This window comes from Peromyscus leucopus, chromosome 20 (assembly GCF_004664715.2).
Source record: "Peromyscus leucopus breed LL Stock chromosome 20, UCI_PerLeu_2.1, whole genome shotgun sequence".
In the NCBI taxonomy this organism is placed as follows: Eukaryota; Metazoa; Chordata; class Mammalia; order Rodentia; family Cricetidae; genus Peromyscus; species Peromyscus leucopus.
In genome coordinates, this window is record NC_051080.1 from 6,305,067 (window position 1) to 6,317,658 (window position 12,592).

General features: G+C 53.4%; 1 protein-coding gene across 6 annotated transcripts in view; it reads left to right on the plus strand.

The window, feature by feature from the left end:
* Nucleotides 1-12,592, plus strand: part of Hdac7 (histone deacetylase 7) — a 38,971-nt gene that overhangs the window by 2,573 nt on the left and 23,806 nt on the right. The window contains exon 1 of one of the 6 annotated variants that reach the window (XR_005089599.1): nt 1,778-3,198. The exons of 1 other annotated variant lie outside the window; for it this stretch is intronic. The gene's annotated coding sequence lies outside the window, so the exon portion shown is untranslated. Of the gene's footprint in view, nt 1-1,777; nt 3,199-12,592 lie in introns of those variants that run through there. 4 more of the 6 variants (XM_037197403.1, XM_028891843.2, XM_028891842.2 and 1 more) reach the window with 4 other exon arrangements.

The following is a 12,592-nucleotide window of genomic DNA, read 5'->3' on the forward strand; positions in this document are numbered from 1 at the left end:
CCCTGGCTAGGAGGCCCAGGCTAAGGCTGGAGAAGGCTCTGAGTGCCCTGAGATGGGGGTGGGGAACCCAGCAGGAAGCATGGTCAGCAGGTGACCCCGCCACCGGGTATTGTGTCCCTTAGAATATTTTCCCTGTTTCTGTGGTAACGTTCCGTGGGGGCCTTAGGTCTTAGGGCTGCAGGAAGGTGCTCCAGACAGCCCTTTCCTTAGTGGCCCACGTACTGGGAGTCCCAGGGTCTAGCTACTCCCTAATCCTTTTTGGCTCTGTAGGACCAGGGCCTGGAAATCCAGACAAGTGGTCTGACCAAGCACTGACTGGGGGGGGGGGGGGCCTGAGTAGAGGCCCCACAGTATCTCCTGGCAGCCAAGGGAAGAGAAGTAGGCTGGATTTGGGGGAGGGCTCCAAGCAGATTGAAAACACTGACTTCAACTTCTGCCTCCTCTCCTCCGGATCTTTCTCTCCCCGGCCTCCTGCAGTCAGTCATTCAAGGGGTGGTGGACAGAGAGCCAGCCGCCTGGGGCAAGGGGTGGGGGTGGCAGAGGCAGGAGGGATGTTTTCATCCGCAGAGCATAGCTCCTTTGGTTCTGGACTTGTTCCCAGAGGCAAAATAAATTCAGGATAGCATCTGTTTAGTATGAGTCTCCATGTGATATGTGTGTATGCATTGGGTGTGTGGTGGGTGTCTGTGTTTGCCCAGGGCTGGATATGCCTATGTGGTGGTTCTGTGGCAATCTGTGATCCATGTGCTGGCTCTGTTGGGTGTTTGGGGGTGTGCACACATGTGGCACAGATGTGTGTCTTCTGTGTCTTATGCACCTTTATAAGTTATGGCTCTGTGTGGGGTATATAGAGTTTTAGGGGATGTGAACCTATGTAGAAGCTGTTTTTTCACAGGTGTCCAGATGTTAACCTATAAAGCACCGTCCATGGGTTTCTCTTCTCTCTCTATTCTCTCTCTCTCTCACTCTAAGACAGGGTTTCTCTGTGTACCCCTGGGACTCGCTCTGTAGTCCAGGCTGGCCTTGAACTCACAGAGATCCACCTGCCTGTGCCTCCTGAGTGCTGGGATTAAAGGTGTGTGTCACCATGTCCAGCTTCCCCTCCATGCCAGTTACTGGACCAGTTGCTTCAGGGTCATGTGAAGGATGTGTAAAAAAACATCCTCAGGCCCTGTTCCCACCATCTGTCAGAGTCTACAGGAGCGGGATGAGGAACCTGCATTTTAACTTGCTTGGTGGGTGATTCTGGTGCCAAGCCGTGCTGGAAAAGCACAGACCTGGGCCAACCTTTTCATTTATTTTTACGGAGGAGACAGGGTCTGCAGGTGTGTGGTATGTTTGAGGTCACTGGGATATTTAGAGAAAGAACTCAGAAACCACGCAAGCCTCCTAAGGCTGCTCCATCCATGATTGAACGTGGGGACCTGTGTGCACGTTCATGGCCAGCATGGTGAAGGGGGCCAGGTGGTGCCGTCTGGTATTGATGCTGCCTCAGAGTGGCACTGGCTTTTCCTTTGGGCGTCCAGCCTTTCTGGTCTCGTTCTTGTTACCCTGAAGCCCTCGAGAATCACGCTGGCGGCCGGGGAACCTCATTTACCAAGCTGGTCACTCAGCAGTCCATCCGTTTGTTACAGACTTGCAGAGCTCTGTGCCATGCACTGGGCACAGATGTGCAGTGAGCACCAAGGCATGCATCTGTCCTCGGGGTGCTACCACTCTACTGGAGACCGAGAACGCATGGGTGGGAATGAAGAGGTGAATAGTTACACATGGTGATAAGTCCTACGAAGGAAATGAACTGGGTGAAACAAAAAAAAAAAAAAAACACAAGGTGGGACTTCCTTAGACAGGCCATGGGAGGTCTAAGTGGCATCGACACCTTTTCTCCCCAGACTGGAAGTAAGTCTGCAGAACCTGCTAAACCATGCTTGCAGGCTCCCTGAACCCAGCTGAGGGGTCTGGACTGAGCTCTAGCTGAGGGCTGGAACTGGACGGCCAGCCTGGTAGACAGCCGGCTCTCCTTTCCTCATGGAAGCCCCCCACAGGTTGACAGGGGGGCAGGGAAGCAGGAGCAGCCAAACAGGGCTCAGATGAAAGTTAAGAAGATGGCAGACTCTGTCAGGAGCTCCCAGGCACCGCCCATTCCTGACCCTCCTGCCTCCATTCCCTTCCTGCCTTCCCAACCTGGGACCCACTGTGCCTCCAGGTCTCTCCCCTCTGGGTATAGCTGACTGCCTCTGTGGCCACTGGGACTTATTTATCAAGTTCAGGGTCACCAAGGAGAGGGGGGCGGGTCAAGGCTCAGAGCCGATCAGGGTCCAGGGCTATAACAGAACCAGAAATAAAGAGGAGGGGGCACAGGGAGGGGCCAGGAAGGCCTGAGCTTAGGAGACATTCGCTCTTGAGAAAGCTGCCCAGCAGTGCCTGGACCAGAAGAGCGTGTAGGGAAGGCCTGAGCTTAGGAGGATCTTCTATGCCCTCACATCTGCTCCCTGAGCTGGATGACTCTTAGACTAGAGGGGCAGAGGGGTCTGGTTCAAGCCACCTGCTGTACTTCCGCCAGAAGGAAGTACCCCCTTGGGTCCACCTGCAGGCCTGCCCCTACCCCCGTCTCTCAAGAGGTTAACTTTCACATCAGCAATTTTGGGCATAACCTTCCTGCTGTCGGCCAGCAGCCTTCAGACCCTCTTCTCTCTCTCTCCTCAGTAGAGGGTTTTCCCTGGGAGACCCTGAGCTTCCCACTGGCCCAAGAAAGTGCAGCCCCGAGGGATTGGAGGAGCCTAGAAGGGAGGGAAGAGGTCTGGGTCCCTCCCCCTTTGCTTGGTCCTCTCTTCAAACGCCTCAAGTGCCTTCATTCCTTGGCCCCCGCCTCCCAGCCTTGCCCGGCCCCAGCTGCAGGCTCCTATTGGGGGTGGGGGAGTGGAGGAGCCGAACTCAGGGTCCCTACCCTGTCCCCAGGCCACTTTCCTTCTCATATTGCCAGGCAGAGATGGGGAAACTTGAGCGGTGCAAAACCCTTTGGCTTCCACAGCTGGGAAGAACCAGGGAACTCCCGTTCCCCTTGCCTTCCGCTTAGCTCCCTGCGGAGCCGGATCCCAAGGAGCCCACTCATTTTTCCTACTGGAGCCCTCGACCCAGAAGTCCGGTTCCCCTTCTGCAGCCCTCTGGATGGCAGGGAGGAGCAGGGCCGGCTGGGAGGTACAGGTTCGGAAAGAGTCTGGGGTGGGGGAATTCGGAGACGGGGCTGTAACCGACTTGTTTTGCTTGCCCCACAAACCTGCACGTCCGGGGCATCCGCTGCGCCCTCCGGGGCCTTCAGGTTGTCGAAGTGTTCTCAGAATGACAGACTGGTGCCACCGGGTTGGGGCAAGGGGGGTGGGGTAAAGGGGGGGGGAGCCCCAGGCAAGGGGGAGCTGGAGGGTTAAAAATAGCAGCAGTCGGGTTTCGGTTAGCAAATGTGGAGGCGGGGAGCTGGAGGCGCGGCAAACGGGGCTGTGCTTCCCCTGGGTCCGGGAGTGAGTCACCGTGGAGAGCTGGTGAGGCAGCAGACTGAGCACCCTCCTCACCCTGCCGCCGCTCTGCACAGGGTTGCACGCAGGGGAGCCCAGGGCTCAAAGGACATAGAGCTCTGAGCCAGAAGGGCGCCATGTGAAACGGAGAAAACCGAAGCCCAAGATCTAGGGTTGCACGCGACTGGAGTAAGCTGTTGGGGGCTTGTGTGAGGATGCCGAGGCTTCAAAGTCTTGTTTGCTCCTGGCTCCCCCCACCCCACCCCCCAGTCGGGGAGTGTAAACTCTTGGTGGACTGACTCTAAAGCATCCCCCAGATGTCAGTTCGCATCACCCTGCGCCAGTGGCAAAACCCAGCCAGAGGTGCCTCGAGTGGGACAAGAGGAAAGAATGGTTGGTCTGGGCTGAATCCCCCTTTCTCCAGCCACAGACAAAGCTTGGGGCACCTTCTTCTCTGTGACTCGGTTTCTTTATCGCTAATGTGAAAATGATTACGTTCTCAATCTCACAGAGTTTCTGTGGAGATGAAAGGAGATCGTGTACTTGACTTACGCCATGTCTAGTAGGAAACCAGGGCCCGCCGAATACTCATCCTTATTATTGATGTTATTGTTCATATTTTTTAAAGGTCAGAAATAGAGAATGTTGGAGACAGAATGGGGCCCGGCCCCAGTTCACATTGGAAAACCGGGCCAAATTCCCTGCTCTAGATTCCTCCACCCTTGTGGGCCTGGAACAGCAGGAGTCTATCGCCAACAGTCCCAGGGTGGACCCCTGCTTCTCTCTCGTTCACTCCCTTCCCAGAGAAGCAGGGTGAGGGGGGACCCCAGGCTTCATAGCCAGCTGGCTCGTCCAAGGGGCTGCCATGCCATGCTGGGCAGGGAGCCCCATCATGGCCTCCTGTGTGGAGGACCTTACCAACATCTCCTGCTGGTGACCAACCTTTCCTTTAGCTCCTCCCTGGCAGCCCTTAAGAGGAGGGTGAAGCAGAGGAGGGTGGGCAGCCCAGTGACATCAGCAGTATTCCCGGCGCACTGGCCCTGGAAGAGACCTGAGGCATTGCTCTCAGGAAATATCATTATTCAACCGACAGGCATTCATTTAGTAAGGCCTGACGTTGCCTAGCCTGGGCTCGGCCCTCAGCGTGATTCATAAGAGGCAAATGCCCAGAGCGTGTAGATAACACAGATTCCCTGGAGATACGGGGTCCGAGAATATGTGGAATCCTTGACAGCCCTGTAACCCTAGTTGGCTGTAGACCCTTGGTCATGTGTCAACCTTGCTTCCAGGGTGTGCACATGGATGGGTGTGCACAGTGAATCGCTACCACAAGGGTACTTCTGCAGAAACAGACGATACAAGGCAGCAGCTGATGGAAAGTAGCATATACTGCAGAGCTCTACCATGAGGGGGGCCCTGGGCCCTCAGCACATGCCCTCCACTTTCTCATGTGCCCCTTAAAGCTGTCTTTTTTTTTTTTTTTTTTTTTTTTTTTTCTGAAATGAGATCGCATGATGCATGCTGGTTTTTTTTCAGTCAGCAATCTCTACCTTCCTGTGTAGTATCATTCTCACCCAGTCCCTATTTGGCTAGAAATTGTCCTTGAAGTCACTTCGTTCACACCAGTTGAATTCCCTGGTGGCTGTGTAAGCATCCTAGCTGGATTTGTGGTCTGGAAGGATCGTTGGTAAGTGTCAAGGGCAGCCCTGGCCACAGAAGGGAGTGAGATTCGCCCGCAGAATCTGCCTGATAGACGTCTGCCATTTCCCAAAAGTAACAGGCGGAAGGAGGAGGCTACCACGGCATGACTGGGTTTGGGGATGTCTGGGGTATTTGCTGCCATTAATATTAATGTGGCATCTCAGTGAGTGCCAGCATTCATAGCTTGTGGCTATTCCCAGACTCCAGATGCCTCCCATTTTCTTGGTTTGCACTGAGAGCCCACCCCCAGGCCAGTGGGAGGACAGGGGCTGTGGCCAATGTCCTTAACCTTCCCCCCCAACTAGGGTTAATTTGGCTCTTCTGAATGAGGGTGCTCCTCTCTGTACTAGTGGGTGCCCCCACTTCCACCTGCCCAAGGTCTGCCCAGGGGAGAGGCTTGGGAATGAGGGAGAGGCTGCATCCTTCTAAAGGAATCCCTTCTGAGTACCCGTCTTAGGGTGGCTTGGCCTGGTTATGCAACTGGAATTTTCTACAAGGCCTTGACAATTTCCAGAGTGCTCTTACAGTATGGGATGCTCCAAGGCAGCCCTGGGAGGTCCTGCTTGTTTAGTTATCCCCTGCTGGAGGCAGCTTACAGGAAGCCAAAAAAAAAAAAAAAAAAAAAAAAAAAAAAAAAAGGAAAATGCACATTCAAGGAACTGGGGAAATATAAGATGAATAAGGAAGCGAAGAGGAGCCTCCCAGAGACAAAGGTGCGGGAGGGCCGCCGCGGACAGGGGTGGTGTTTGTTACGTGGTGTGTTTTGGATAGAGCCTCTCATGCTTTGTGGAAGCGTGCCAGGGCTGGGGGTTATTCTACGGTCCTGTGTGCCCCTCAGCGGCTTCTTTTCACCACCTATTAGGAGGTGCCCATGCCAGTGTGCTGATCGTGAGCTTAGGTTTTGGAAGCTTAAGCGAGTTTCTTTTCTCCCCTCTCCCCTCCCCTCCCCTCCCCTCCTCTCTTTCCTCCTCTCCCCTCCCTCCCCTCCCCTCCCTTCCCTCCCTTCTCTTCTGCTCTCTCTCCTTTCTCTTCTGTCTTTTGTGGCGCTGGGGATAAGCCCAGGGCCTCTTTCATGTTAGACAAGCTCTCTCTATGGCTAAGCCACACTGCCCTTTGCCTGCTTCTTGACCTCTTTAGCCTCAGTTTCCCTTGTAGTAGCACCAACTTTAAGGGCTGTGGTAGGAATGCGTTGCCAGCGTTTGTATCTGCCTGCTGGTCATTATTAATATTAGTGGTTAAAATGATTAATATTAGTGGTTAGAATAATACACTAAGTAACTTGGACTTCTTCCCTGCCATCTCAGGACTAGACTGGGGGAGACCTTTGGGTGGCTCAGGTGGAGGGTGCGGTGAAAGCGCCTCTCCAGGCACACAAGCAGCAGGGAAAGGAGCACTCAGCAGGGAGCACTCAGGGAGCAAGCAGGAGTGGGGTGCACAGATAGGCCCAGGCCAACGGCAACCCTCAAGGGGGAAAAGACACCGCCCCCAGAGGCAGCTTTGGGGTGGTGACGGCGCTTCCTGTTGGGGCAAGCAGTTGAGAAAGGCTGGCTGGGGCTGGCTGCTGGGTGAAGTGGGCATGGGGTGGGTGGGGATAGGGGGTGGGGAGCTGGAGGGGGTTGCGGGGAGACAAGGCAGAGGCTGACAAGCCCTAAACTTATAGCCCCCACATGACAGATGGGGGTCTCAAATCTTGCCTGCTTAGGATGTTTTCCTTGTGATAGGAAAAAAAAAATAGTGACTAGACTTTATAGTGAACTTCCAGTAAGATTAGAGCTGCTGGACCAAGGGAGCTGTGGGTAGAACTTACGTGTCCGAGGGTTTTCAGTGCCTAGAAATACCAGGGCAATCTGGACTGGGCAGCCTGTCTGCTCAGGAATTCCCTAGGTGGACAGGGCGTTTCAGAGCAGGCCAGGCTGCAAGGCAGGCCCTGGAGGTAGGGAGCAGCGTCCAGCCTGGAGAGCCACCCTGAGGAGGTGTGTGCTTCCGGTCTACAGAGGGAGTTCAGAAAGGCTAAGGAGTCCAAGAGGCCCCGGGTGGTGACAGAGGCCTCAGGGTCTCACTGTCCTTTAGCAGGGAGCAGGAAAGCTCTAAAGGTGCCATTGCTTCATACCAATGACCCGGGACCTCTTCCTCAGGATTCGAGAGAGAGGCCAGCAGAGGTAGGTGACAGAGAGACAGGGGGACACGGCTTGAGCTGCCACTGCCATGGTTACATCGACTTCCTGTTTGATGAATTTCAAACGGGCGGGGTGGGGGTGGGGTGGAGGGGATGGTGGTGGTGGAGGGGGGTGGAAAGGCCAGCTCCTGGCTCAGGCTACCACTATGTGGGGCTGTTTACAACAGCCGCATGTGGGATTCCCAGAAAGAGACTCCAAACCGGACATCCTGTGGCTGCAAAATACCCAGGTGTCAAGAGCTAAAAATAACTGCCCTAGAGTCCCAGCCACCCAGAGGTGGAGGGGAAGGGGCCTGTTCACTGTGGGGGAGGGGGGGGGCCTGAAGTCTGCTCTCCCAGCCCTCTCATCTCTGGATGTCTAGCTGCCATGCCAGTGATCTCCCTCCCCTTGTCGCCTTACAGCTGCCCCCAGACCCCACCCCCCCTGCATAGGCCACCCATCCCAAGCTGCCCACCTGCCAGCTGAGCCTGTGTCTACAAAGGGTCTGTGCAGTTTGCTCTGGGCCTCTTGCAAGAGGCCGTAGGAGAACTTGAAAGCTTCTAGAGCAGTGGTTCTCAACCTGCAGGTCGTGACCCCTGGGTGGGGGGCGGTTGAATGTCCCTTTCACAGGGGGTCACCTATCATCAGAAAACACAAGATATTGACATTACGATTCATAACAGTAGCAAAATTACAGTTGTTAGAAGTAGCAATGAAAATAATTTTATGGTTGGGCGTCACCACAACATGATGAACTATATTAAGGGGTGGCAGCGTTAGGAAGGGTGAGAACCGCTGATCTAGAGAAGAGATGAAGCAGGGTACCACTGAGCAGAAAAAAATGGAGCAGAATCCCCTCTGAGGCCCCAAAGCTGTGGCCAACAGTCCTGTTATTACTTGGCGTCTACCAAAGCCAGTTACTGCTGGTGACTCTTTGGGACTGTCTTCATGGGTACCCACAGGGTGCCCTCTGGCCTGCTCAGGACTGGGTTTGCCTCTGGCACACTCTGGAGGCAAAGAACTTTTTTTTTTTTTTTTTTTGCCTTTGTCTGCCCTGCACTGGCCAGCTAAGAGGCGTGTGTTAGTTGAGAGCAGGATTCTAGAGTCATCATGCTATGTGACCTCAGGTCCTTTGCACATGCAAAATGTGCTTGAGTGTATGTGATGTGCTTGAGTGTATGTGTGTGCACAGGCATGGCATCCCCTGGGACTGGTGTTACAGACAGTGATGAGCTGCCATGTGTGTCCTCTGCAAGAGCAGGCAGTGCCCTTAACCCCTGGGCCATCTATCTCTCCAGCCCCTAACCTCAGGTTATTTAATGCTGCTGGGTCTTAGTGTACTCATCTATATACTAGAGATGAAACCAGTCACCTCGTGGGGCTTGTTACAAGCATCGGGCAAGTTAGCAGATGAAGGGCACTTGGGGCAACTAGGGCCACCTCACGGCAGTTTGTGTGGAAAGGGAAGGGAAGTCCCTGTTGTTGGGGGAGGGGGAGGGGAAAGTGATTGGGGGGGCGGGCACATGCAAGGCACATGCCCGTGGTTGAGGAGGGAGGGGTGTGCAGTGGGACCGGATACTGACTTGTCAGTGCCAGAATGGGGGCTCTTCCAGGTTTGGAGCAGACAGGAATAGTGGGCAGCCGTGACGATGTGTGGCTGACCACAGCTGGCCTCTCTTCAGACTCCAGATGGGGCAGCTGAAGCTCTACCAGATGTCATCACACATCTGGCTCATCCCACTTGGTGTGCTAGCCAAGGTCCTTAATGCTAGGGACCCTCGCTCCCCTCGTAGGCTTCATGTAAGAGCCTACTACTGTCTGTCCCCGAGGCTCTGGATAAATCTGAGCAAGAAGCAGTTCAGAGCCAAGACTGTGAAGTTTTGGAAGAGGGGAAGGTGGATACAGAAATTGTTTAAAAGGTCTGATTCAAATGAAATTATAGGGAGTCTGGGGTGAATGAGAAATTTATATTCTGTCATACATTTTAGGCTGTTTGAGTTTTTTAGTAACTGTAAATAGTATATACATTTTTAAAAAATTCTTTTATTTATTTAGATTATAATATAAAGTAGTAATACATTTTTTAAAAAAATTGTGTGTATGCCAGGCAGTGGTGGCACACTCCTTTAATCCCTGCACTCAGGAGACAGAGGCAGAGGGATCTCTGTGAGTTCAAGGCCAGCCTGGGCTACAGAGTGAGTTCCAGGACACCCAAAGCTATACAGAGAAACCCTGTGTTGAAAAAAAAAAATATGTGCCCATGCAGTTGTGTATGTATACATGTGTGTGTTCACATGAAGGTGTGTATGTACATGTGCAGGTGTGTGAGTGTGTTCATGTGTATGGGGTACACATGTGTGTGGAAGCAAAGGCCAGCTTCGGGTGTCATTTCTCAAAAGACATGTTCTTCTGAGACAGTCTCTTACTAGGACTTGGGGCTGGCCTGTGAGTCACCGGGATCCTCTGGTCGCTGCCTCCCTCGTGCTGAATTGTATATGTATGCCACTACGCCCAGCTGGCATTGCACATGTATGGGTGTTTGGCCTGTGTGTATGTCTGTGTACCATGTGTGTACAGTGCCTCCAGAAGCCAGAAGAAGGAGTCTGATCCCCTGAAACAGTTAACAGACAGTTGTGGGCCACCATGTGGGTGCTGAGAATTGAACCCAGGTCCTCTGAAAGAGCAGCCCACGCTCTTATCCATGGAGCCATCTCTCCAGCCCTTATAACCCAGCTTTTCATGTGGATGCTGGAGAGTCGACGCATGTCCTCATCTTAACACCACCAGGGGTTTACCAACCAAGCTGTTGTCCTGGTTCCCCCCCAAAAAAATATTTTAAAGCCAGGCACATTTCACCCCTAGAAGTATATGTTCTTTTTCTTTTTTCTTAAATCAACTAAAGGAGCTAGGTGTTGATGGCGCACGCCTTTAATCCCAGCACCTGGGAGGCGGAGGCAGGTAGATCCTCTGTGAGTTCCAGGACAGCCAGGGCTACACAGAGACCCTGTCTTGAAAAACAAAACAAACAAAAAATCAGCAAAAGGCTGGTTATGGTAGCCTGCGCCTGTAATCCTGGCACTTGGAGGCAAAGGATTTGAGTTTGAGGCTAGCTAGGGCCACATAGCGAGTTCTAGGCCATCCAGGGTTACATAGTCATTTTCAGGTCAGCTAGGGCTCCGTATTGAAATTGAAAACCTGTCCAAAAATAATAATAACAATAAACTAAACATGAGGTATGTTTCTGTGTTCTACATACGTGTGATCTCATTACTCAGGAAGCTGAGGCAGGAGGGTTGAGAATTGGAGATCAGCCTGAGCTGCATCTTGAGACCCTGCCTCGGTATGTTAAGATTCTGAGCTGTATTTCATGTTTCTTTGCTTGCTTGCTTGCCTGATTTTGAAAGAGAGGGTCTTACTCTGTAGCTCAGTCAAGCCTCGGAGTCTTGATCCCCCTGTCTCAGCCTCAGATTACAGGCGAGGGCTGTTTGAAACTGTTGGGAAGCAGCAAACAGGGCTCGGGTGGCTGTGTCTTCTGGGCCCCCAGCTCAGCCTCCGGAGGGGGCCAGCACCCGTATTTGGAATCACCTCTCCCTCCTGACTTCCTGGGCTGGTGAACTAGCGCCCTCTCACACCCCTCTCTGACACAACAGCATTGGCCTGAGTGATCCTAGGTTCAGTCAGATGCCTGGAAGAAGAGCCATCTTTCCATGGCTCTCTCGGGCCTTTTGGGCCGGACAACCATGGCATGCCTTCTCCTTGGTTATTCTTGGACTCTCCTGGGGCCCTTTTAACTCCTCGGGGTTAACTCCTCGGCCAGTCCCCACAAGGAGTCAGGCTTTGTCCTTCTTGTGTCATGGCTTAGAGACTCTGAGGCTGCAACCTGGGGGTTCGGGGCTCAGCCTGGAACCCAGGACCTTGGCCTGCTGGTTCTATCTGTTTTCCCTTTGCCGCTAAGGCCTGGTCCTTCCTGCAGCTTTCTTTGTAGCAAATAGCCAGGGACCAGGGAACTGGGAGTCACCTGGACTCAGGCTTCCTGTCACCTTGTGGGACAGATGAGGTCAAAACTGGGGCCTGAGGCGGTGATGTAAGATGCAGAAACCCAGCTTGTCCAGGGGGCCGAGGTTGGAGCCCCACGGTGTTCATACCTAGTCTGGAGATTGCTCAGGTTGTGATGTACCCATAAAGGCAGGCTATCTGAGGCGCTTGGTCCTGGGTGAGAGGCAGATGCTCTGGAGCAGGAAGGAAACGAGTTAGTCCAGCTTCTCCACAGTGAGTGAACTGCTAAAGCCTGATTGCAGTTACTTCCCCCCCCCCCAAAAAAAAAGGTGGAAATGGGTGGGGAGCGGGTAGCTAGGCTCCTGAGGAGCCCCCAACCAAGAGCCGTGTGAAGGGTCCAGCCCTGGACAGTGTTCTTGGTCCCCTCAGGTCAATTTTCTCCTTGTTTTTCATGTGGTTTGACCCTCAGTGGATGATAGCCCCCCTCTGAGAAAGGTAGCGAGGTCACTGAGAAGTGGGAGTCCGAAGTGCGGGCCGGAATTAGGGTGCAAGGTATTCCCATTCTCTTTCCGGCTCAGCCCTCATCATGGCACCGTGAGATGCCTTTCCTCTTCGAGCAGTGAGCTATTCCCAGGAATTCTGAACTCTGTGGCTCTGAGCAGACAGCCAGGCAATAGAGAGGTTCTTTCTAGAAAGTGCTTTTGGATTTGGTCTATTTGCTGTCATGAATGCACACACATCCAATGTGGCTCTTCAGAGTAGAGCTTACGTCATAGGTCACCACCACAGACTGTCCCTGCACTCACCGTAACAAACCACAAGGCCCAAAGTTATTAGTTCTTCTCCTTTCCACAGAGTGCATGGTGTCCAAACCTGTGGTTACCAGGGGCGTGAGGCGCCGACGGTCTTAACTGCTCACAAGCCTGTAGGCAAGGGCAGAGGGGGAAGTGCAAGTTAATTCCCAGGATACAGGGGGATCTCTGGGCCCGACAGCCTGTTCAAGTCTGGTTTCTGCTGCTGTAGTAAACACCATGACCAAAAGCAACGTGGAGGAGGCAAGGGTTTATTTGGCTTACTGTTCCGTGCCATGGGGCAGCCCTTATTGAGGGAAGTCACGGAAGGAAGTCAAGCGGGAACCTGGAGGCAGAAACCTCCAGTTTGGAGAAGCGCTGCTTACCAGTGTGTTCTCTCTGCCTCCCTCAGACACATTCCTTGTACAACCCAGGACCA